Here is a 26,686-nt window from a genome sequence, read left to right on the forward strand (position 1 = left end):
CCGTTTGAACAGGGGCCCCGTCGTCTTGGAACACAACATCACCATTAGAGAACAAACGTTATACTGTGGAGTGGACCTAGAGTCAATGTGATTACTTAATGCTTGACAGTAAATGGACTTACAGAGTACTCATGGGGCCCATGCAATACCATCATATGGTTGCCCAAACCACCATCGAAACGCCTACATGTCTCTTGGGACGTAAACTCAGCCAGGAATATGATACATCCTGAAATAAGACCCATACAACAGAATTACTTACTTCCAATGCAACATAGTCCAGGTTTTAGTCCTTCGGCGCCATGTTTTCCTTTTACGCACGTTCGCATCGTCTATGAGTGGTTTTGGAATTCCTGCTTGCCCTGCTGTTCCCTGCTCTTGCAGCTCCCTTCGTGTTGTTTTGTACTAACAGCGTTTGTGAGCACGACTTTGAGTTCTGCAGTGACTTTTACTTCTGTCGTCCTCTTATTTTCTTCAATTCAACACACATTTTCGTCTACTTTATGACATAGCAGATGATGTTTCTCCGCTTTCCCTAGACGCAGTTCAGATATGCGACACTACCCTTCTTGAAACGACGAACACTTCTGCTATCTTGCTCACGGAAACACCCGCCATACGAGAACCAACAGTTTGCCCTCTTCCGAATTCACCTAACTCCGACTTACTGCACTCAAACTGGATGGAACACTATTCCGACCACGGTCGGCACTTGAAACGTATTGGTGACGTTGTACGTATGGTGTTCCTCATCAAATAGAACACCACAACCAGCAGGCATGGCTAGCTTCTGCATTTATGATAACGCGTGCATTTACCGTGGAATTTCCTTATTTCTGTCCAATGCCTCTATGTGAGCGCGGTTGTGTGCCTTGGATGACTGTAATAGCAAAATGTCACAGAGATAACTTCGTTATTACGTCACAAAATTTCGATTGTGATATCTGTGTGAAATTGTAAATTGGTTTCAAATAGACTGTGTCTTATACTTTAGGAAAATTGCGTGCTTATTTTGTATCGCCTGCACAAAATACCTTGTGTCTACTGACATTTCTACGGAAAAATCCACTCTATGGCGAGCAACTTTATATTGAACTTACCTACACATAATTTTCGTTTCATTGTCTGCAAATTCACAGTCTTTCAGTTCCAAAAGGTTCAAAGAACTGGGTGCTGTTAGGAGAGATATGAAAAGCTCTTGTCGCAAGCTGGAAAATTTAGATTCAGTACGAAGTTATTAATACAAGAAGGAATTATCTCGTTACTTCAGGAGAAGACAATTACACCCTGCTGTAAGTTTAAATGCGTTTCTTCTTCAACTTTGGGAAAAATAGTCATCCGCCTGCACTGCAACTGAGATGTCAGCAACTGGATAGCAGATCGTTGGTAAAAATGGTCATTTGGTCGTGTTGAGTGGGTGGAAACGAGAACGAGCAGTCGTCAGATTTAAAAGCCAACGCAGCCCCACGCTTCTTGTAAATTATCTGTGGAGGTCGCTGATGAAATCTTCCTTCCTTTGGTTTTTCTGAGATTGTTATCCAGACAAACTACTGAATATTCACGAAAGAGCTGAAAAACGAAAACGCCATAGAAATGCTCATCACCATCGAAAGACTACGTAAGAAAGGCGGCTTTCTGTCTTACTCTCACAACTCGGGGGCTCCAGGTTTTGTGTATATGTGTGTGTGTGGGAAGGGGGGTGGGAGGAGGAGGGGGGCCGGGGTCACATGACTGATCTAATATAAGAAATAAAGAACGGAGGCAGAAATGTCGCAAGTAATATTATACGCAGCCCGTTCTAGAATCCACATTCTTTGACCGTTACATCTTAAAGACATGTGTTGGCCTTATTTACCCGCTTTGGACTGCCTTACCAAATATGACTTAATAATGGTCTAATAACCTTTAGCAAATTGCTTAAAAGAATAATATACAAAAGAATGGAAAAGAAAATTGAGGTTGTGCTAGATGGCGAACAGTTTGGCTTTAGGAAAGGTAAAGGCACGAGAGAGACATTTCTGACATTGCGGTTGATAATGAAAGCAAGTCTAAAGAAAAATCAAAACACGTTCATAGGATTTGTCGACCTGAAAAATGCGTTCGACAATGTACGAGGGCTGGAATGATCATAATTTTTTAATAACTTACATTTACTCATCCTCATAATTTTGATGGTCCATCTCAAAGTAGTTTCCTACGAATGCGATGCACTTGTCCCAGAGTTCCTGCCAGTCATCAAATACATGCTGGAAACCATTTCTTAAAGGTCCTTCACAATCGCCTCCGCAGCCTTCACCACCGCTTCCGATGACTGATAATGCCTCCCACGAAGGCGTTTCTGCACGTTACGGAATAGAACAAAGTCACATGGGGCTAAATCCGGACTATAGGGAGAGTGAGGGACGCACTTCACGTTGATTTTTGCAAGATATTGAGCAACAACATTGGCTATATGTGGCCGAGCATTATCGTGGTGCAGCATCCAGCCTGCTTCACGGAAATGTGGTCTTTTGCGCCTGATACAGACTTGCAGTGTTTTCATGACATCCCTGTAGTACTGTCCTGCTACTGATGTGTGTGCAGGTACAACATGCTGATACGCCATTCCATGAATATCAAAGAATGCAATGAGCATAACTTTCCTTGCAGAAGGAACCAATTTTGCTTTCTTGGGGGTTGGTGATGAAGTAGATTTACACCCTGAGCTTTGCTGTTTACTCTCAGGATCAAAATGATGTAGCCAAGTTTCATCAGCAGTGATTACATTTGAAAGAAACTGCGGATCTTCCTCTCACATCAACTTTAAGTGCATGCAGACCAGCACTCGAATGTACTTTTCTTCGGGAATGAACAGTCTTGGAACCCACGGCGCACAAACCCGAGTAGTGTGTAATTTTTCTGTCACCAACGTGTGAGTTGCATCCAATGAAATGCTCAGTATCTCAGAAAGTGATCTTAAGGTAATTCGTCAATCCTCTCTCACAATGACAGCAGAAGTGTTGCTGTTTTCTTCCGTAAGAGCGGTAAGTGGAGCACCGGGTCCACTTCCCTTTGAAATTGATTGTCTCCACTCTTTAAACATTTTAGACCACCTTCGAACTGTGAAGTAGGGAAGAACAGACTCTCCACAAGCCTCCTGTAACATTGTATAGGCCTCAGCTGAAAATTTGTCGAGACGAAAGCAGAATTTCAAAGACGCATGTTGATCTTCGTGTGTTACCTCCATTGCAGCTCTCTCTCTAATGTGTGTGAAATCTTATGGGACTTAACTGCTCTTTAAACATTTTAGACCACCTTCGAACTGTGAAGTAGGGAAGAACAGACTCTCCACAAGCCTCCTGTAACATTGTATAGGCCTCAGCTGAAAATTTGTCGAGACGAAAGCAGAATTTCAAAGACGCATGTTGTTCTTCGAGTATTACCTCCATTGCAGCTCTCTCTCTAATGTGTGTGAAATCTTATGGGACTTAACTGCTCTTTAAACATTTTAGACCACCTTCGAACTGTGAAGTAGGGAAGAACAGACTCTCCACAAGCCTCCTGTAACATTGTATAGGCCTCAGCTGAAAATTTGTCGAGACGAAAGCAGAATTTCAAAGACGCATGTTGTTCTTCGAGTATTACCTCCATTGCAGCTCTCTCTCTAATGTGTGTGAAATCTTATGGGACTTAACTGCTAACGTCATGAGTCCCTAAGTTTACACACTACTTAACCTAACTTATCCTAAGGACTAACACACACACCCATGCCCGAGGGAGGACTCGAACCTCCGCCGGGACCAGCCGCACAGTCCATGACTGCAGCGCCTCAGACCGCTCGGTCCATTGCAGCGGTAGGTGATACTGAGCGTATCTGACCTTTCCTGCCTCTCACAGGCGGAACCAAGAGTCCCAACAATGAGACTACTACGGCGTGTTTGTTGCACATTAAGCTAACAGAATATCATAAGATTAACTTTTAGCGCGAGATAGTAAAATGGTGCAGGATGTTCTAAATCCCTAAAAACGTAGGGGTAAGCTATAGGGGGAGACGGGTCATATACAATATGTACAACAGCCATGAGGGAATAATAAGAGTGAATGACCAAGAACGAAGTGCTCGTATTAGAAAAGGGTGTAAGACAAGACTGTAACCTTTCGCCCCTACTGTTCAATCTGTGCATCGAAGAAGCAATGATGGAAATAAAAGAAAGGTTCAGGAGTGGAATTAAAATTCAAGGTGAAAGGATATGAATGATACGATTCTCTGATGAAATTTCTATCCTGAGTGAAAGTGATTACATGGCCCGCTGAATGGAATGAACAGTCTAATGAGTACTGGGTATGGATTGAGAGTAAATCAAAGAAAGACGAAGGTAATGAGAAGGAGTAGAAACAACAATAGCGAGAAACTTAATATCAGGATTGATCGTCACTGCTACCTGGGCAGTAAAATAACCAATGACGGACGGAGCAAGGAGGGCATCAAAAGCAGACTAGCAATGGCAGAAAGGGCATTCCTGGCCAAGAGAAGTCTACTAATACCAAATGTCGGCCTTAATTTGAGAAGAAATTTCTGAGAATGTACGTCTGGAGAACAGCATTGTATGGTAGTGAAACATGGGCTGTGGGAAAACCGGAACAGAAGAGAATCGAAGCATTTGATATGTGGTGCTACAGACGAATGTTGAAAATATGGTGGACTGATAAGGTAAGGATTGAAGAAGTTCTGCGCAGAATCGGAGAGGAAAGGAGTATTTGGAAAACGCTGATAAGGAGAGGGGACAGGATGATAGGATATCTGTTAAGACATGAGGGAATGACTTCTATGGTACTAGACGGAGCTGTAGAGGGCAAAAACTGTAGAGGAAGACAGAGACTGGAATATATCCAGCAAATAATTAAGGACGTAGGTTTCAAGTGCAACTCTGAGATGAAGAGATTAGCAAAGGAAAGGAATTCGTGGTGGTCCACATGAAACTAGTCAGAAGACTGATGACAAAAAAAAAAAAAAAGAAAGGACCTTTAGCATTGTACTTGATAATGGCATAGAAGCCGAAATCTGAATAACACAAAAGATAAATATACAGTGAAATAAATACACAATCAAATGGCGACGGATTCGTTTAAACTACCTTAACAAATATGACACAATAATGGTCTAATAACCTTTAGCATTTTACTTGATAATGGCACAGAAGCCGAAATCTGAACAACAGAGGAGATAAATATAATAATACACAGTCAAATGGCGATTTACTCTTTTAAAAAGTATTGCATGACTGTGGCTCAACACCATCGAAAACTTTTGAATAAAGCAGGTTTATTGCCGTTTATTTCCTGAAATTTAGTTCTGGTTTCTTGATACACGCACATTTGTTTATCATACACATGTAAAAGCAAAGTATGACATAAGGAATAAGAGAGTGACGACTTTCTTGTGTTGGAGATATGCCCCTACGCAGAACATTGAATTTTCAAGTTAACTATAAGGTTAAGTTACTTCTTTTAAAATCGTATTGTTCATATAAACGTCGTTTATTGTAATACGGGATTTGTAACATATTTCTGAATAATAGTTGACGTTTTGCGTGGTTGCATTACTCAGTTACCTTCATCATGAGATGCCGTTGTTGGCAGTGAATGATTTCCATAGCTGCATCTTGTCTTGAAGGATATAGACTAAAGATTTCTTGATGTCATTCATTTTGTTGCTATTTACAGAGAGTGCAGATATGTTGAGTTTCTTTGAGGGGAGTTCTAAAGGTCGTAAAGCTTTTCTCAGCCCAAAAGTATCGATAGTCAAACCAGCAGCATTCATGTTGAACGGAACACTGAGCTCATTTTCAGCTGAAAATGTCATCTCGCGGTATTTTAAAGTAGTGAGGACCCTTTTCAGGTGCCTAGAAACGACTTAACAATACCATTCATCGTGTAGACCGGTTCTTTTGTAGAATGTAGGCCAGCAAGAACAGTAGTCGATGAAAGAATCCCCCTGCGTTTCAATAATGGGAGACTTGCTCCTTTTTTTCGAGGAATGTTTTATGAGTTGAACGACGTCATCTTCCGTATAGCCTCTTTCCTCCTCCTACCAACATGTCCCGGACTAGTTCCCTACCTGCAGTAAACGGAAAAGTGAGGGCGCTGCAGACGCGTATTATCACGGAAACAGGTTTCCTTTTTGTAGTAAACAGGTTTTCTTTTTGTAGTAAACAGCGCATTGATCCGCTCGGAACAATAATAGAAAAACAAAGAACTTTTCTGAATTTCGGACTATGTAGTCTTTCTGCAGTAAGCTACTCAAGTGAAAAACGCCGTGCCAGTTTCCCTCCACACCTTTCCGCCGTCTCTCACGACGTCGTTGTCGACGGGACATGAAGCGCTAATCTTCCTTCCTTCCTCTACCTGTGAACTACTACTTACATTTTTTGATGTGGACGAGCTTGCACTAAATAGAGGTGCATATTCTGTGGTTCAAACAAAAATAAAAAGGTAGAGGAAATTCTATATCCTCGTGTGTTCTCGATAAATCCCTCTGAAGTAAATTGTAGAGGGTGTTTCCCGTTGTACCACGTATTTGTGTTTCTACCCGTTGCATTTGCTTCTGGCGAGCAGGAATAATTACTGCTGAAATGCCAATGTGCGCTCTGTAATTACCGTAAACTTCTGTTGGCAGTTACTACTCGAGCTATACTTGGAAATAAGCAGTCTATTTCTACAGTCCTCCCTTTATACCGTTTCTTGAAGTTTTTTATGGATTCCCAGTTATAGTTGACGCTTTCTTCGACTATTTGCCAGTTCAGGTTTTCATCATCTGCAAGACTATTTCACGTGGGTCAAACAGACTGCGACCATTCGAGCCGCCCTTCTTTCTATGTCATCAGTATGTCCTGTAAGTTTTATTTGGTGCGGATCCTTCACACTCGAGCAGTGTTCTAGGTTGGGTCGTACTGGTGTGTTGTAACCAATTCCCTTTGTAGCTCTACAGCATTCTCAAGGTCCTACTAGAGAAGCGATGTTTACCAACTGCTTTGCCTGCATGTGAACCTATTGGATCGTTCCATCTCATGCGCCTACAATTTCTTATTCGCCTGTATTTGTATGAGATGAGTGACTAATCTGCGTTGTAGTCATAGCATGTTGTGTTTTAGAACAGCATGGAGCGCACAACTTCACATTTCTGGACATACAGCAAGCAGCAATTCTTTACACAACTATGAAACTGTTTCAAGGCATGATTCAAAATCTGCGTAATTTTTATTAGGCAGTATTTCAATTTAGGTCACTGCGTCATCAACAAATTCACTGCGGGAATTTTTTATGTTAATAGTGAGCTTCCGGGTACTCAACCAGTTGTTTCTTCCATTTTCTTTACAATTTTCCGACGAAAGACACAGTCGTCTTCTTCAGCTGAGGCAGGGTTTCCTGTTACGCTTAATCACTGCCTGGACTCCAACCAGACTGTGAACTATTGTTATTCTAACGCCGGTATTTATAGCCAAGTTCGATTCCCGACGTCCACTGCGGCTGTTGATGTTTTTTTATTTTACAGAGCACGCATTGATACCCCGCGAAAAGCAAACACCCTGAGTTATCTCCGATGGATGTGACGGTCAGCGAGATTTCACTAATTTGACTTCCTGACTCCAAGCGTTATTTAAACTGAAACCTCCATTCCTGTTTATTAGGTTTCCTGACACCTTTACTTCGATAGACTAATAATACTGTTCCAAGAAATGCTGTTCCAGAAATTTGCCTTTTGCACCACGATACTCGTCTCATCGTATTTCATTTCATGATTATATGCGAGGCAGTGCTGATTTTTGGCGATCGTTTCACTGATGTTCCTTGCATCTGTCGTCGACTGTTCTGACAGTCTGCCCAACGTAATAAGCATTCGCATGGAATGCGATATACATCCTACTTTCAGAGACCTAAATCGTCTTTAACATTGCAAGGAAAACTTTTTATCAGAGCTGAAGGGAGTGAAATACACTGGATGCCATATTTCCGTAGTAGGTTACCGATATTTCCAGATACTGGGCCAGCATAAGGCAGATAAACGATTTTTGACTGCTCTTGTTCGGTCTCAGTCTCAACGTCTTTGTTCGGTGTTCTTGATTTTCTACTGCATCTCCCGTTCAGTTTGATGCAAGAGTACGGATTCGTTCGGAAGACCAGTCGTAGGTATTGCGATTCTCCGACGAGGCTCTGCTTGTCTGAAAGTGTTCGAGCCCTATGGACCACAACCTTTAGCACGGAATTTATTTATGAAGGACGGTGATGGCTCGAGGCGTGGTGAGACAGGTCACTGGGTGCAGATTTTCTATCCGTGAAAGCCACGTCTGTCGTGTGGCCACAGAGAGCGGCCCAGCTTCAAGAGTTTCTGGAACTTTTAAACTCTTTCCACCGTAATATAAAATTCACGTTAGAACTTGAAGAAGAGAGGCACTCACCTTTCCTGTTCGTGTCATTTAAGAGAAGACTGGACGCATCCCTCGGGCGCTGTGAATACAGAAAACTTGCACACACTGATCTCTGTCTCATCAAATAGAAATCCGATGATAAAGACTGTGGGCGCTAGACCACGAACACTTTCAGACAAGGAGAGTCTCGTCGCAGAATTTCAACGTTAACGACTGGTCTTCCGAAGGATGGGTACTCAGAGAATTAACTGAACTGGCGGTGCAATCAAAATCAAGAACGTCTGAGAAGGAGTTTCAGACTGAGACCGAGGAAGAGTATGGGACTGAGACCGAGGGAGAGAACCGAAAATCGCTTATTGCCTTATGTCGGGCCATTATGCGGAAAGATCAAAAATGGTTCAAATGGCTCTGAGCACTATGGGACTCAACTGCTGTGGTCATAAGTCCCCTAGAACTTAGAACTACTTAAACCTAACTAACCTAAGGACAGCACACAACACCCAGCCATCACGAGGCAGAGAAAATCCCTGACCCCGCCGGGAATCGAACCCGGGAACCCGGGCGTGGCGGAAAGATCGCATACAGTGTATTTCGTTCCGTTCAACTAAGATAAAAATTTACCATCAAAAACAGTCTTGATCACAATTTATTTATTACGGTGACAGGTTCCGAACACTACTGTAGTCCTCTTCAGACCAATGAGTAGTGATTCTCTAGCAGAAGGAGGTTCAAAATGGCTCTGAGCACTATGGGACTCAACATCTTAGGTCATAAGTCCCCTAGAACTTAGAACTACTTAAACCTAACTAACCTAAGGACATCACACACACCCATGCCCGAGGCAGGATTCGAACCTGCGACCGTAGCAGTCCCGCGGTTCCGGACTGTAGCGCCAGAACCGCTAGACCACCGCGGCCGGCTGGAAGAAGGTCCTTACTCATTGTTCTGAAGAGGAGCACACTACTGGTCGAAACCGGTCACCATAATAAATAAATTGTGATCAAGACTGTTTTTTATAGTAAATATTTTTAACACTTTGATCAGTGTTCACTCCCACAATGTATTCAAAACTAATTAAGATGAAAGGTATTTTTCGTAATGTTAAAACCGATCTGGGTCTCTGAAAGCATGTGGATAGACTACTTACATTGGATAGATTCTCAAAACAGTCGACAGAGATTCCAGGATCATTATCGATAAAGCCGACGGAAACAACCAAGCAGATCGGTTGTCAATGAGCACTGCCTCGAATCTAATCATGAAATCAAATACGATGAGACCAAAATCGTAGTGTAACACCAAGTTTCTGAGACAGCCCAATTGAGGAGTGTATTGAAATAAAAATGTCAGAAAATGTAATAAACAAGGATGGAGGTTTCAATTTAAATAACACTTGGGATCCGCCGACAGTCAGATCCATCAGAGTTGCAAAACGCGGTGGGAAGTTAGCGCGTCAGCGCGTGTTCAGTAAAACAAAAGAACATCGAAGGGTACAGTGGACGGCGGGAATCGAACTCGGTTATAAATAGCGGAGTGAGACCAAGATCAGCTCGCAGTCCGGTTGGAGTCCAGGAAGCGAGTACACATAACAACAAAACAGGCAACACGGTCATGGAAATATTGTGCAGAAAACGGAAACAACAGCTCGGATGAACACCCAGAAAATCATTATTAATCAATCACGCTGAGAAAACCAGGCGGAGTATTGATACTATCTTTCAGAAGTTCCCAACACACTTCCCTGAGACAAGCTTGAAGTTGCTGCTAATTCTAAAGACGCCTCTCTATCCAGGAAATCATGCTGCAACCTCACAAGAAATCCTCAACCCAATCACAAGTTTTGTGTAATATTGTACTTTTGTTAATAAATGTTGACATGGTCCTGAAGTAAAGCTCTTCGGGAGTGAACAAGCTCGACTGCCGGATATACTACGGAGAAAGCGGGAGTTGAGTTTCGCATGATCAGTGTTTTCGGAATCCACGCTAGGTGGTATAAAAGGGCTTATCGCTTTTGAGATACCGAATTTTGTACTAGATTATGTAGAGGTGTACGGATAGTTGTTCGCCCCGTGTACCTTCGCCGAATATAGACGCGTCGTGGTTAGTACTTCTGGAGCACTTTGTACCACCCGGCACGCGCCATGCGGAGTACAGACGCAGCGGCGTGTAGCCACGGCTCAGTGAGTCTGCGGCCACGGAAGGGGCTGGGCGCGACGAACCCAGCTGGCCTGCAGGGACTCCGCTGCGCCGAAAGCCGTCGCAGGCGGCCGGCAGAGGCGCGGGGCGGCAGCCAGCTCTGCGGCGCGCGGAGATTATCGGCGGCGCGCGCGGGCCGTATGCGCGGTCACGTCCGCCCAGTTCCGGCCCAGGCCGGGGCTCGTGGGCGGCGCCGACCACCGTGGGCGGCGGTGGCTCACGGCGGCGGCGCCGACAGCCGCGCCGGAATTAATGCGCGCGCTCTCGGATCGCGGCTGGGTGGCTCTGCCGCAGTGCCAGCGGATCTCCATGCTAACGCAGTCCGGGGACGACACGTTCTGCCCGGCTTTCGCTGCCGCATTCTTTCCCCGCAAGCCGTATAACAGCCTCAGGCTGCAGTTTGCTCCACAGCATACATGTCCCACCACGACGCAGTCGATGAAAGCAGCCTCGAATGTGTAAAGTCCGAGCCGGCCTCTGGTGGCCGAGCGGTTCTAGGCGCTTCAGTCTACAACCGCGCGACCGCTACGGTCACACGCTCGAATCCTGCCTCGGGGATGGATGTGTGTGATGTCCCTAGGTTAGATAGGTTTAAGTAGTTCTAAGTTCTAGGAGACTGATGGCCTTAGATGTTAAGTCCAATAGTGCTTAGAGACATTATTTTTTTGTAAATCCGAACGCTCAGATGCTGGTCCAGCGTTCGACTTTGCTGAGGCTCATAGTTCCTGACTGATTCTGTCTGCCCCCCCAACCTTCCTCCCAAACACCACTCCAATACATCTTACCGTCCGTCACCTCTCACAACCTGCCACCTTCGTCTAACATCTTAATAATCCTTATTGCCAAGAATCGGAGGCCAATCGTGTTAATCGATTAAATCCTTTCGCTCAAAACTTTAAGTGGTCTCAAATTAATGTTCAGGTAATGCCATCATTTATATATCTGTCGTTGGGATTTTACGTGCAAAAATAGCCACCGCCTTTCGCATTTCGCTTCCGAAAACAGTCAGCCTTAAGGGGGCGACGGTCATAAAATTGAGCTAAAATGTCAGTTTTTATTTAATTTTTTATTTATTAGTAGAAATCATGGACAGTAAGTTCTCAAAGTTTCAATGATGAAATCGAATCCAAGGTACCTGAAAAATAAATGTGTGACGCCATCTTCCGGTCACGCCCACTTATTGAGGGAACACTTTAGTACTAGCTCTGTGAACAACGATTCCGTAGACTACATGCATAAGGTGAGGCTTCCTAATTGTATCCTGGGTGTCGCCAAGCCCTCTTACAGGTTTCTGGTTGGTCCCCAACTTCTAACAATAGGCGTTCATGGCTAAACAAAGAGTCAAATGACTCTCTAAATTCACTCATATGGGAAAGATGCCTTAAAACTACATTTTCACCTGCTATAGATGTCAGAATTGCAACTCATGATAAAGTTCTTGTATTTAATGATGGGAACGTAGAAAGGATGAAGCGATGAGACACAATGGGCCTTAAGATAGGAAATTTCACTCAAAACTTAGTGTGGAAATTACATTTACAGCGCCTCTCTGCAGCCGAAAAGCCAGATGAAGACCTCAAGGAAAGAAGGCAGAAAACAAGAGAGCAAATGAGGACCCTTGAAGGGATAGAGGATCTTTACTACAAGTCTAAGTGCCTCTGAAGTGATGACATAATAAAAAACGTTAGGTTGAACTTTAAACAGCATTTCCGGAAAATTATGTTATTAAAGTTAACATATATTTTTATCTGAGTCTATGAAGAACAGATTATGAAATTCTGTACACTTATTTCTGTAAACTCCATAAATGCTGGTGTTGGACTGCGAAGTGGGGTATTCGTGGACAAATCGCTCCCGCACTCCTTAACTTTTTTCCACAAAATTATGAACTTCCGAACGGTCATTGACCTGCCTATAGGGTGTATTCAGATTTGTGTCTGTGTCGTGGTGCAACGTCCGTTGGCAACAGCGAGAAGTTCGGAAGGTAAACCGGCCGGGGTGGCCGAGCGGTTCTAGGCGCTGGAACTGTGCGATCAGGAAACGTGTTTCCAGTCATCAACAGTCCAATGCCGATCCCAGGTGTGTCGAGCGGTCATCAAGGGTACAGGAGAGGACCTTCGGCTCCGAACGCCCATATCGATGATGTTTCGTTGAATGGTTCACACGCTGACATTTGTTGACATCCCAGAATTGAAATCTGTAACAATTTACGGAGAGGTTGCATTTCTGTCACGTTGATCGATTCTCTTCAGTCGTCATCGGTCACGTTCTTGCACGGTCTTTCTCCGGCCGCAGCGACGTCGGAGATTTGATGTTTTATAGGAGTCCTGATATTCGCGGTACACTCGTGAAATGGTCGTACGGGAAAATCCGCACGTTGTCGCTGAGATGCTGTGTCCCACAGCTCGTCCGCCGACTATAACACTACGTTCAAACTCACTTAAATCTTGATAACCTGCCACTGTAGCAGCAGTAAGCGATCAAACAACTGCACCAGACGCCTGATGTCTTATATAGACGTTGCTGACCGCAGCACCCTATTCGGCCTGCTTACATACCTCTGTATTTGAATACGCATTCCTATACCAGTTTCAAAATGTTCAGATGTGTGTGAAATCTTATGGGACTTAACTGCTAAGTGCCTAAGCTTACACACTACTTAAGCTAAATTATCCTAAGGACAAACACACACACCCATGCCCGAGGGAGGACTCGAACCTCCACCGGGACCAGCCGCACAGTCCATGATTGCAGCACCTGAGACCGCTCGGCTAATCCCGCGCGGCTTATACCAGTTTCTTTGGCGCTTCACTGTATATTTGATGCAAATAAAGAGACGAGCCTCTGGTAGCACTATAACTGCGCATAGCCTTGCCAAGAACAGGCAGCATGAACTCTGCACTGAGCCCGAGGTGTCCCATGTGCTTAGTGAGACCTGGAAAATGCCATGAGGAACGGATACGCAGACCCACATATTTTTGAGTCGCGTTGATATCAAACTTTTTTTTCAGTTGAAGCATCAAACTGTATACAATTTGCACCATCACAATGCGGTACCTGATGTATTTCTTTCCGTTACTGTTACCTTTATTTAAGCATTAAGACATCAATTGAACATCTTACAGACGTAGGCGACCACTTTGTTTTGTCCATGACACAAATAAATCCTACAGAAAATGTTAATGGATACAGTGACATCTTCTGTACATAATGAGGCACAAAAAAACATAACAGGTAGGCTACATTAGATTGCGTATTATGCTACGCGATATAATTCCATTCTGTATGTTCGATGTCCAGACTTATCTTCACAGAACCGGTACATACACGTACGAGCAACGTTCACTTTATAGAAGATCAGGTGACCAACTTGCACTTGAAACACGTTGCCACTCGCCGTTTCATACTTTACAACGCAACACACCTGCATCAACCCCTACCGGAGCGGCATCCATGGGGGCTGTTAGGCCATGTGCATTCTTGTGTGGAGTGCGGTAAACTTGTTCCTTTAAGTGTTCCCACAAATAAAAATCGAATGGATTAATGTCCGGGGAACGTGGAGGTAAAAACATCGGACCTCCTTCACCAATCCATTTCCTTGGAAGTACTACATTTAAATAGTTAAGCTCATTCATTACAAAATGTGACGGTGCACTATCATGCTGAAGCCATAGCTGTTTCTGAACGCCCAAAGTATTGCAAAGGAACGAAAGATACAGGGGTGCACTCAACCTGTTCGGCAAATGCACTGCTCCCACGATTCCAGCCCACATGTTTATGCCAAAGCGTGCCTGAAATCCACGCTCGCGGGTGACACGTGGGTTGTGTTCCGGCCAATAATGGCTGTTGTGGAGGTTGAAAATATCATCAAGAGTGAAGCTAGGTTCGTCAGTCTATATCATGTTATTTATAAAATATTCGTGATCTTCCACTTGGTGCAAAAGCCATTCAGAAAACTGTACCCCCCGAATGCCGTCTTCTGGCTGCAGGTGTTGAGTTAACGCGTAATGATAAAGATGGAGTTCATCGTGTAACACTTGAACAAACAGTCTTTGAGTTGTCTGGAACTACCTTGCAATATCACTGGTACTTTGCCGAGATGACTTCTGAATGGTTTCACGTCCTCTGTTTGTGGAGTAGCTCTAGTTCTTGGACGACCTCTGCCCATTGCCTACGCACGAAGACTACCGGCTTCCCGAAGGCGTTGCTCCAGGAGACGAAAACTGGATACGCCATTGACTGTACCGTGCAGCATGCGCACGAGCAGCAACAAAAGCTTGGTTATCGGATGCATCCAGAACCAAAAGTATATCGTCGTAATCATCGCTTGTGTACTCACCCGGGAAGCCGTCCTACATGGACCTGACAGGACTAGTTATAGTTGCGCACCGCGTCGTTAGTAGACAAATTTATGCAAGTTAACTGAGCCCACTGTCATGTGATGGGCTATTGTCATGTGACAAAATAATGTCCTGCTTATAAAATACGAGAGGTAGGGAATGGACAACTAAAAAATAAATTACGGAACCGGACGACTATTCGAACCATACCTCCATGGAGGATGTGGGTTTGATATCCCAGCATTCTACTCAGTAAACTAAGTCGGCTGGTGCAGTAGTGTGGGATGATACACCTGTGTGACAGTGCTGCTCAATGTGACAGTGCTGCCAGCACCTCGTTTTCATACTTGTATTTTCAAAATGCACTCGATGTGATTTTAGTAGATACGTGTTTGTCTTGAATCTGGATGAGGAATCACATGCCGACCTCCAAGTGCGGCATTTTTTCTTCACCCTGGATATATGTCATAAGCAAAACAGATCGGAATGCGCAAAAGTAAAAAAAAAAAAAAAAAGGTTCAGTCTACCACGGATACTGCAGTGGAATAAACTTGGCATACACATCCAGCGAGTGAACTGACATGTTTCTGATATGCAGGAAATGTCGACACAATACTAATGAAGCAGCTATGCCGTATGCTGTCATACATACATACATACATATATATATATATATATATATATATGTGTGTGTGTGTGTGTGTGTGTGTGTGTGTGTGTGTGTGTGTGTGTGTGTGTGAGTGTGAGTATTTCCCACATACACTCCTGGAAATTGAAATAAGAACACCGTGAATTCATTGTCCCAGGAAGGGGAAACTTTATTGACACATTCCTGGGATCAGATACATCACATGATCACACTGACAGAACCACAGGCACATAGACACAGGCAACAGAGCATGCACAATGTCGGCACTAGTACAGTGTATATCCACCTTTCGCAGCAATGCAGGCTGCTATTCTCCCATGGAGACGATCGTAGAGATGCTGGATGTAGTCCTGTGGAACGGCTTGCCATACCATTTCCACCTGGCGCCTCAGTTGGACCAGCGTTCGTGCTGGACGTGCAGACCGCGTGAGACGACGCTTCATCCAGTCCCAAACATGCTCAATGGGGGACAGATCCGGAGATCTTGCTGGCCAGGGTAGTTGACTTACACCTTCTAGAGCACGTTGGGTGGCACGGGATACATGCGGACGTGCATTGTCCTGTTGGAACAGCAAGTTCCCTTGCCGGTCTAGGAATGGTAGAACGATGGGTTCGATGACGGTTTGGATGTACCGTGCACTATTCAGTGTCCCCTCGACGATCACCAGTGGTGTACGGCCAGTGTAGGAGATCGCTCCCCACACCATGATGCCGGGTGTTGGCCCTGTGTGCCTCGGTCGTATGCAGTCCTGATTGTGGCGCTCACCTGCACGGCGCCAAACACGCATACGACCATCATTGGCACCAAGGCAGAAGCGACTCTCATCGCTGAAGACGACACGTCTCCATTCGTCCCTCCATTCACGCCTGTCGCGACACCACTTGAGGCGGGCTGCACGATGTTGGGGCGTGAGCGGAGGACGGCCTAACGTTGTGCGGGACCGTAGCCCAGCTTCATGGAGACGGTTGCGAATGGTCCTCGCCGATACCCCAGGAGCAACAGTGTCCCTAATTTGCTGGGAAGTGGCGGTGCGGTCCCCTACGGCACTGCGTAGGATCCTACGGTCTTGGCGTGCATCCGTGCGTCGCTGCGGTCCGGTCCCAGGTCGACGGGCACGTGCACCTTCCGCCGACCACTGGCGACAACATCGATGTACTGTGGAGACCTCACGCCCCACGTGTTGAGCAATTCGGCGGAACGTCCACCCGGCCTCCCGCATGCCCACTATTTGCTCTCGCTCAAAGTCCGTCAACTGCACATACGGTTCACGTCCACGCTGTCGCGGCATGCTACCAGTGTTAAAGACTGCGATGGAGCGCCATATGCCACGGCAAACTGGCTGACACTGACGGCGGCGGTGCAGGAATGCTGCGCAGCTAGCGCCATTCGACGGCCAACACCGCGGTTCCTGGTGTGTCCGCTGTGCCGTGCGTGTGATCATTGCTTGTACAGCCCTCTCGCAGTGTCCGGAGCAAGTATGGTGGGTCTGACACACCGGTGTCAATGTGTTCTTTTTTCCATTTCCAGGAGTGTAGTAACAGAATGCGTAGTGGAGGCAGGTGGGGTGGGGGTGCAGGTTGCGAGTGAAGGGGTGATGTGCAAGAATCAAGAACGAGTGACGTTAAAGTCGAATCCAGAGTTTTCTTTGTCACTTCTCTAATTGATGAAAGTCACTGACATTTCCAGGCAACTTTTCGTAATAAAAATGACGTAGCGACGAAGTTGTTTTAGTTAGTACAGGAACTCTCTATGGTATGTTACGAAGAATCTAACATGCAATTTTTCATTGTATTTTACTTTGAGAAACTGGGTTAAATACTTAACCCATCAAAAACTGCTTAATAAGGTAGTATTCGATAAATTAGAAGTGTTAATGATACTTGTAATTGACGACTGCTTGGTTTCATCACCGAGAGTGGCTCAAAGAGATTCATAAGCTTTCAAAAGACCGGTTCATGTGATGGTCTGTAGAGTCTATTTAGTACAGCTAGTCTGATCGTTCGCTCGTTCATTACCCAATGTGTTCTCCACATAAATAGGTGCAATAAATGAAGTTATTGCTGTGCAGCGCTGTATCCCAATTCACCATTCCCTACTACGTCACATAATCTCACGGTATCCTTTTCTTTTGTGATGGTTTGTAAAGGCCTCCGTCTATGTACCTCCTCTTCCAGCAACGCCTAACAGCAACAGTTGTAAGTGCAGTGAACTCCAGACATGCTCGCAAATGTTTGAGACGTGTTTGGCTATCGTGTAGATGTTTGTTGTGTGTGCGGGCGACATCACTTTGCTCATTTCGGAAAGGTACTGTAGTGAATTGTAAATTTTTTGTTGTGTGACATAGCAATCCAAAACTAACGATTAAATCACCCCACTTTGGGAGCCAGTAGTTAAGTGACATCGATGATTAACTTAAATCAAACACAGAACGTCATGAGATTATGGGATAGACAAGTGGATGGAACAGATTGTACAATACTTTTTCTACATGATCACACGTTACTGTAAACTCTGGAGCAGCTCGCTGACATCTTCTCATACGAACTGGAATGTATCCCTGAATTCCATGATTGTTTTCTCTGTTTTCTTCACCTCTTGTCTCTACTTACGGATCAGCCATGGGTTATATTGAATACAGTATCGAAATATTCCAAATGGATCAGCCTCTGTGTTCTCCACAGCCACTTCTGGCTGATCGTCTGTAGGCAGGGCTCCGTCTACCGTGTACGTTGTTTCTGAGTCAGATGTGAACCATGTATATCGCCATTTCGATGCATGGAAACGCCTGCGGTCCTTCGATAACAGTCTGACTTTTCCACATTTTTCAACCGTGGACGGAACATCATCTACTACTGGCGAGTAGGCGTACAGTGTGATACCGTGGCACACCTCACAGTGCTTCTCAGACACTCTGTGGTCTGTGTTGCATCCTACGCTCCTTACGATATTCTCTGTTGTTATGGAGGCTTGACTTTCAACCTTTTACATAGTCTCGGCGGGCTTACCGTCACGGCATCTGCTTCTGCTCTCTCTCTGCATGCTATTATGTTCCTTTCCAAGCGTGTCTTCTCTCGCTTGGGCTGTTTAGGGTGACCTTACAAATCCCAAAAGCACATGTGGGCGATCCCTAATCCACAACCAGTCGCATCATGTCCGTCAGATTCTCTTTCATTGGCCGTGTGCGTGGAATCATCATCACTTCTTGCGGAAGACAAACTGACTTCATTAGGAATCTACACTCCTGGAAATTGAGGTAAGAACACCGTAAATTCATTGTCCCAGGAAGGGGAAACTTTATTGACACATTCCTGGGGTCAGATACATCACATGATCACACTGACAGAACCACAGGCACATAGACACAGGCAACAGAGCATGCACAATGTCGGCACTAGTACAGTGTATATCCACCTTTCGCAGCAATGCAGGCTGCTATTCTCCCATGGAGACGATCGTAGAGATGCTGGATGTAGTCCTGTGGAACGGCTTGCCATGCCATTTCCACCTGGCGCCTCAGTTGGACCAGCGTTCGTGCTGGACGTGCAGACCGCGTGAGACGACGCTTCATCCAGTCCCAAACATGCTCAATGGGGGACAGATCCGGAGATCTTGCTGGCCAGGGTAGTTGACTTACACCTTCTAGAGCACATTGGGTGGCACGGGATATATGCGGACGTGCATTGTCCTGTTGGAACAGCAAGTTCCCTTGCCGGTCTAGGAATGGTAGAACGATGGGTTCGATGACGGTTTGGATGTACCGTGCACTATTCAGTGTCCCCTCGACGATCACCAGTGGTGTACGGTCAGTGTACGAGATCGCTCCCCACACCATGATGCCGGGTGTTGGCCCTGTGTGCCTCGGTCGTATGCAGTCCTGATTGTGGCGCTCACCTGCACGGCGCCAAACACGCATACGACCATCATTGGCACCAAGGCAGAAGTGACTCTCATCGCTGAAGACGACACGTCTCCATTCGTCCCTCCATTCACGCCTGTCGCGACACCACTGGAGGCGGGCTGCACGATGTTGGGGCGTGAGCGGAAGACGGCCTAACGGTGTGCGGGACCGTAGCCCAGCTTCATGGAGACGGTTGCGAATGGTCCTCGCCGATACCCCGGAGCAACAGTGTCCCTAATTTGCTGGGAAGTGGCGGTGCGGTCCCCTACGGCACTGCGTAGGATCCTACGGTCTTGGCGTGCATCCGTGCGTCGCTGCGGTCCGGTCCCAGGTCGACGGGCACGTGCACCTTCCGCCGACCACTGGCGACAACATCGATGTACTGTGGAGACCTCACGCCCCACGTGTTGAGCAATACGGCGGTACGTCCACCCGGCCTCCCGCATGCCCACTATACGCCCTCGCTCAAAGTCCGTCAACTGCACATACGGTTCACGTCCACGCTGTCGCGGCATGCTACCAGTGTTAAAGACTGCGATGGAGCTCCGTATGCCACGGCAAACTGGCTGACACTGACGGCGGCGGTGCACAAATGCCGCGCAGCTAGCGCCATTCGACGGCCAACACCGCGGTTCCTGGTGTGTCCGCTGTGCCGCGCGTGTGATCATTGCTTGTACAGCCCTCTCGCAGTGTCCGGAGCAAGTATGGTGGGTCTGACACACCGGTGTCAATGTGTTCTTTTTTCCATTTCCAGGAGTGTATGTTCCCTCTAGTAAATCACCTTCTAGCTTCCGTGTCTCATCCATGAACATTTCCTTAGCCTCCTACAGGTTACAAAACTAGTCATGCTTGCGATTGCCAGTACCGCACACGTCGTATGTGATATCCCTTCTCTACTGAGTCCTTCCCATCGACTTCGCGTTGTCTTTGATCATTCACTCGCGCGATCTCACGCACCTTTGCCTGAAATGGGGCCTGTAGTGGTGGACCTCCATCACTCTCTCTCTGTCTCACTATGCGTCGCTTGCACACGATTCACGTGGCGTCTATGATGTGGCACTTCGCTCCTGCCCTACGGCGTCTTACTCACTCTCGCACATTCCCTTCTTCTCTCCTTCGTCCGTTATTGTGCCACCTCCGTCAGTTATTGCGCTGCACAAACCTTTGTGGCGCCCTATGCTCTTCCCTCATTGAGTTAGCGCGTAGCGTTCTTTGTTTCTGCTGCTCTCCCGTGTTGTCCAAGGACCTTAAAATATCGAGGAACTTCTATCTCGATACGATACTGCAGTGCCTCTGTTATTCCGAACTGCGATGCAATGTCGAACATCGACAACCGTAGCTTTATAATGGAATGACGAAAATGAAAATTTATGCCAGACTAGGACCCAGATTATCACGAGCAGTCGCCTTGCCAATTGGCAATCCAACCGCGACTCACGGCCAGACCCAAGCAGCCATATGCATGCAAGCGCATGCATTCCTGAAGGAACAGAGGCTCTCCAATATCGTATTTTTCCGCCGTCACCGGGATCGCATTTGAAGTAAAATGTCTCACATGTACAGAAATATACCTAATGGATGTACGGGTACTGTTTCTAGACCCGTGGCTGCCAACGTATGGAAATGTGTGTCTAGCTGTGAGTCGTACTCGGATAGCCAAATGTTAAGGTAACCGTTCGCAATAACTGGGAAATCCGGGTTCGAGACCCAGATAGGCCCAAATTGTCACAGTTGTCACACTGTTATACAGCTGGTGGTGGTTCATATTCACAAATGCGAAAGCATTTCATGTATGTTATCTCGATAGAAGGAAAACGTGAGCGCATTTCGCAATACCATTCTTTGTCTGTCTTTCTGTCGTCTACGTAGCCCACGAGGACTACGAAGTGATCAGCCTATGTTGCTATGGACTGCCGTGACTATGGAGAATACTGTCGCCGATATTGTTCCGGCGTATCGACCAGCGCCGACTCGAAGACAGAGAACGCCAGACCAGAGAAGGCGGTTAGACGACGTCAGCCAATAGCGCGCAGACCAGGACCTCACCACGATAGGAGCGGCATCTAGACGAAGTGAATATACGCCCCACTCCTGCCAGCCTAGGCCGCGGAGTATAGGACAGTTGTAGACCGGCACTCTCAGAACAGCTATTAGTGATCCATTTCCATTGCTTGTTTGGATATTGTGTAAAGCGAAGAACATTACTGTTTGCATGTCGCCCATCGCTTCCGACACTTGTTGTAAATTTAAAGTATTGTCAATATTGTCAATGTTCTTATTTACAATAAAAACTATTAAGGCGATTTTGCTTGAATTGTTGTATATCATTCCGAGAACACAGCATCCCTTAGGCACGCTATAAGAGTCGGCAAGTCCCCACAGACATATGCTTATCTTTGCAATTAGCCGTGTGGCAAGGTTCCTGTACGTTGTCAGAAACTTGCAACATTGTAACAGCTCTTCTCTCAAAACAGGCATCCTCCTCCCAGTTGAGCTTCTGCCGTGCAACAAGTAAAACATTACGTTCTACGACTCATTTCGCACGGAGATAAGCGTCTAAATTCTTTAGGTACTGCGCGTCCGACCGGATTTAGGCAGTGGTATGTCCACGTCGTACACCACGAATGAGGCCTGCGAATTTTCTGACGTGACCTGCACTACGAGGACTCACGCCCTCCGTCCTCTTTGCTGGATGTATCCTAACCTCTGTCTTCCTATTCAGTTTTTACTCTCTACAGCTCCCTCTAGTATCATGTAAGTTGTCCTATGACGTCTTAGCCGGTGTCCTACCATTTCGTCCCTTCATCTTGTCAGTGTTTGTCATGTATTCCTTTCCTAGGCGATTCTCCGGAGAACCTACCTTACCTTATTAGTCTAACTAATGTCAACGTTCTTTAGCATCACAATTAAAATATCTGTTCCGGTTTTCTCACATTCCATGACTCACTATGTACATTCTCACAAATTTCGTCCTCAGATTAACAGCTATGTTTGATACCAGTTGATTCCTCTTGGCCAGGAATGCCTTCTTGCTCCGTCCACAGTGGATTATTTTGCTGCATAGGTAACAGAACTTAACTCCTTCTGCCTCCAATCACCAATTACGCTGTTAAGTTTCTCTTACTTCTCACTACCTTCGTATTTCTTCAGCTTACCCTCAGTCCGTACTCTGCACTCACTAGACTTCATTCCGCTCAACAGGCCTTGTAATTCTCTGTAAATCGATCTTTATGCAGGTGGTTGCAGGACTTAGACTGTTCAGTATGGAATGTCGAATCAAAACTCATTTCAGCCGTCTAAATTTTCAGGTGTTGTTTTATTCGAACAACTAGGTTCGACGTTACATGTGCCATCTTCGTGTGCTCTGACCGATGTGACACGGTAATTTTTTTTCACTTTCACTCAGCGTAACAAAGTCATCAGTTAATTTTGACATATGCTTTCACCATGAATTTTAACTCTTAAACGCTTCTATCATTTACGTCACTACCTCATCGTTGTATAGATTTAATAGCAGGGGCTAAATACTAGATCGCTCTTACACTCTTTTTAATCCATGCACTTCTTTCTTGATCTTCCACTGTTATTGTTCCCTCTTGGTTCTCGAACATATTGTATATTACCCGCCTTTTCCTATAGCTTACCTGTTTCTTACTCATGATTTCGAACATCTTGCACTATTTGATATTGTCTAACGCTACTACCAGGTCGGCAAATCCTGTTAACGTGTCTTGATTTTTCTTTAGTTTCGCTTGCATTGAAAACCCCAACGTGAGTGTCTTTAGCTTTCCTAAGGCCAAACTGATCGTCAGCCGAAAGATAATCGATTTTCAGATGTTCGGACTGATGATCTCAGATGTTAAATCCCATAGTGCTTAGTCATTTCAAATGTTCAAATGTGTGTGAATTCCTAAGGGAGCATACTGCTGAGGTCATTGGTCGCTAGACATGCACATAACTTAAACTAACTTACGCTAAGAGCAACACACACACATATACCCGAGGGAGAATTTCTTTTACTTATTAATCTCGTCGACGTCATGGATACCTGAGCTGTTAAACTGATTTCTGCGATAATTCTCATACTTGTAGGCTCCTGTAAACTTCGAAATTGTGTGGATGATAATTTTCCGAAAATATGTTCGTATTTCGCCAGTCTCATATGTTCTCCATACGAACGCTATTAATCGTTTTGTTGCCACTGGTTTTACAAATTCCGATATAATATTATCTATCCCTTGTGCCTTATTTGATTTTAAGTCTTCCAAAGTTCTTCTAAATTTTGATTCTAATACTGGATCTCTTATTTGTCCGATATCGACTCAAGTTTCTTTTTCTATTACTCATCAGGTAGTCCGCTCACTCATAGAGGCCGTCAAAAAAATGGCTCTGAGCACTATGGGACTTAACTTCTGAGGTCATCACTCCCCTAGAACTTAGAACTACTTAAACCTAACTAACCTAAGGACATCACACACATCCATGCCCGAGGCAGTACTCGAACCTGCGACCGTAGATGTAGCGCGGTTCCAGACTGTAGCGATAGAGGCCTTCAATGTACTCTTTCCATCTATCCGCTCTCTCTTTCGCATTTAACAGCGGAATTCCCAACGCACTTTTGATGTTACCATCCTTTCTTTTAACTTACACGAAGAATGTTTTGAATTTTCTATATGCTGAGTCAGTGCTTCCGACAGTCATTCCTTTTTCGGTTTCTTCACATTTTTCTTGGAGCCCTTTCACCTTAGCTTTCCTGCACTTCCTGTTTATTTCATTTCTGACTCGTATGCCTGCGTTCCTGCATCGAACGTCTTTTTGCTTCCTTCTTTCGTCGATCAACTGAAGTTTTTCTTCTGTTACCCATGGCTTTTTCGCAGTTACCTTTCTGTAACTACGTTTTTCTCTCCAACATTGCGTTACCGCACGGCAGACACTCCTTCGTCAAGGACCGACGTGCTATTTGTTTCGTTGGGTAATCTACTTTCCTCATCTATGCCTGCAGAGATGTCAGACATCTTACTGTTACCCGCGTTTCTAGGTAGTCAGACTTCATTTCACACTCTTGTCTCACCTTCTCCAGGCCATTGGTGACACGTATCCGTGGCTGGTTGCTTTCGGTGCCCAATTGGTACCTAACTTCTGCGATCTGCCCATCAGTCTTTTGAATGCAAAGTTTTAGCCCGGATCTTAGCTTTTCAAATCTTGTTTTATTACCCTCCCTCATGGCGGTTAAATGAGATGTGTGGTTTTTTTATATCGCAAGAATTCGATGCAATGGACACTATCCCCCAACGACGTGCCTTGTGTTTCCTTGCTCCCCTTCGAGCTTTCCTCGTTTGGTCTGTCGGTACCTAGTGTCTTCTGAATTTGTATGCTCCCCACAGAAATGCCTGGCGTTTCCTCAGTCATACCTGAACTCTCCTAGATTGGCCTAACGGTTCGTGTGTATCAGTCTCTCCAAGCTCGATTGCACAGAGAACTAAAGCACTCTACAGAACGAACAGAGGCTGAGAAGACAACGCTGATGTCAACGCTGGTGGCAGGAAATAGACCAATGGAAACGTGGAACAGAATAATCACATCATTACAAAACCGAGATCGAAGAAATGAACTGCCACTATTTGTATTTCATACTGCACATTTACAACACACTCAGCACACACGAACATACCATCCGTGCGCCTGACATCACACAAAGAAGATAGGATATTCCACTAGTGCTCTTTTTTTTTTTTTTTGGATCATCACTAGCTTGATGCGGCCCGCCATGAATTCCTCCCCTGTGCTAACCTCTTTATATCAGAGTAGCACTTCCAACCTACGTCCTCAATTATTTGCTGGATGTATTCCATTCTCTGTCGTCCACTAAAATTTTTGCCCTTTACAGCTCTCTCTAATACCATGTAAGTCGTTCCCTCATGTCTTAACAGATGTCCTATCATCCTGCCCTTTCTCCTTATCAGTGTTTTCCATGTATTCCTTTCCTCTCCGATGCTGCGCAGAATCTCCAGATTCCTTACCTTATTAGTCCACCTACTTTCCAACATTCGTCTGTACCACCACATCCCAAATGTTCAAATGTGTGTGAATTGGTTCAAATGGCTCTGAGCACTATGCGACTTAACTTCTGAGGTCATCAGTCGCCTAGAACTTAGAACTAATTAAACCTAACTAACCTAACGACATCACACACATCCATGCCCGAGGCAGGATTCGAACCTGCGACCGTAGCGGTCACGCGGTTCCAGACTGAAGCGCCTTTAACCGCACGGCCACACCGGCCGGCGTCGTGTGTGAATTCCTAAGGAACATCGGTCATTAGACTTACACGCTACTTAAACTAACTTATGCTAAGGACAACACTCACAGCCATGTCCGAAGCAGGAATCGAACCGCCGGCGGGAGGGGCCGCACGATCCGTGACATGACGCCTCAGACCGCACGGCCACTCCGCACGACTGATCTCAAATGCTTCGATTCTCTTGTGTTCCAGTTACCATATCATACAATTGGAAGGAGAGACAGCATTAGTCGTTTTTTTTTTTTTTGTTCCATTAACCGCAAAATCGATTTTCGGTCACTTAGTGACCATCCTCAGTACTGTAATATACAATTTCAATTGCTTAGAGCTTGTTGACACCAGTGCCTACCAATTTAAATTGTGTATTACAGCACTGAGGATGGTCACTAAGTGACCGAAAATCGATTTTGCGGTTAATAAAACAAAACAAAAAAAAAAAAAAAATACGACCAAAGCTGTCTCTCCTTCCAAGTATATCCATTATCTGGTCGCGGTGCACAGGACACTCCATGGAGTCGCCAATCAATATCATACAGTGTTTCAATGTCATACAATGCTATACTCCAGAAGTTCATTTTCAGAAATTTCTTCCTGCCTATGTTTGATACAAGTAGACTTCTCTTGTCCAGGAATCCCCCTTTTTCCATTGCTATTCTGCTTTTGATGTCCTCTTTGCTCCGTCCTTCATTGGTTATTTTACTGTCTAGGTAGCAGAAATCCTTAACTTGATCTACTTCGTGACCATCAATCCTCATATTAAGTTCCTCGCTGCTCTAATTTATGCTACTTCTCACTACTTTCGTCTTTCTTCGATTCTATCACACATCAACCTACATCTTTACGATTACTTCAGATGTAGACAAACCTACGGGTACCGGCAAGAGCTCATAGAAATT

This window comes from Schistocerca cancellata, chromosome 2 (assembly GCF_023864275.1).
Source record: "Schistocerca cancellata isolate TAMUIC-IGC-003103 chromosome 2, iqSchCanc2.1, whole genome shotgun sequence".
Lineage (NCBI taxonomy): Eukaryota > Metazoa > Arthropoda > Insecta > Orthoptera > Acrididae > Schistocerca > Schistocerca cancellata.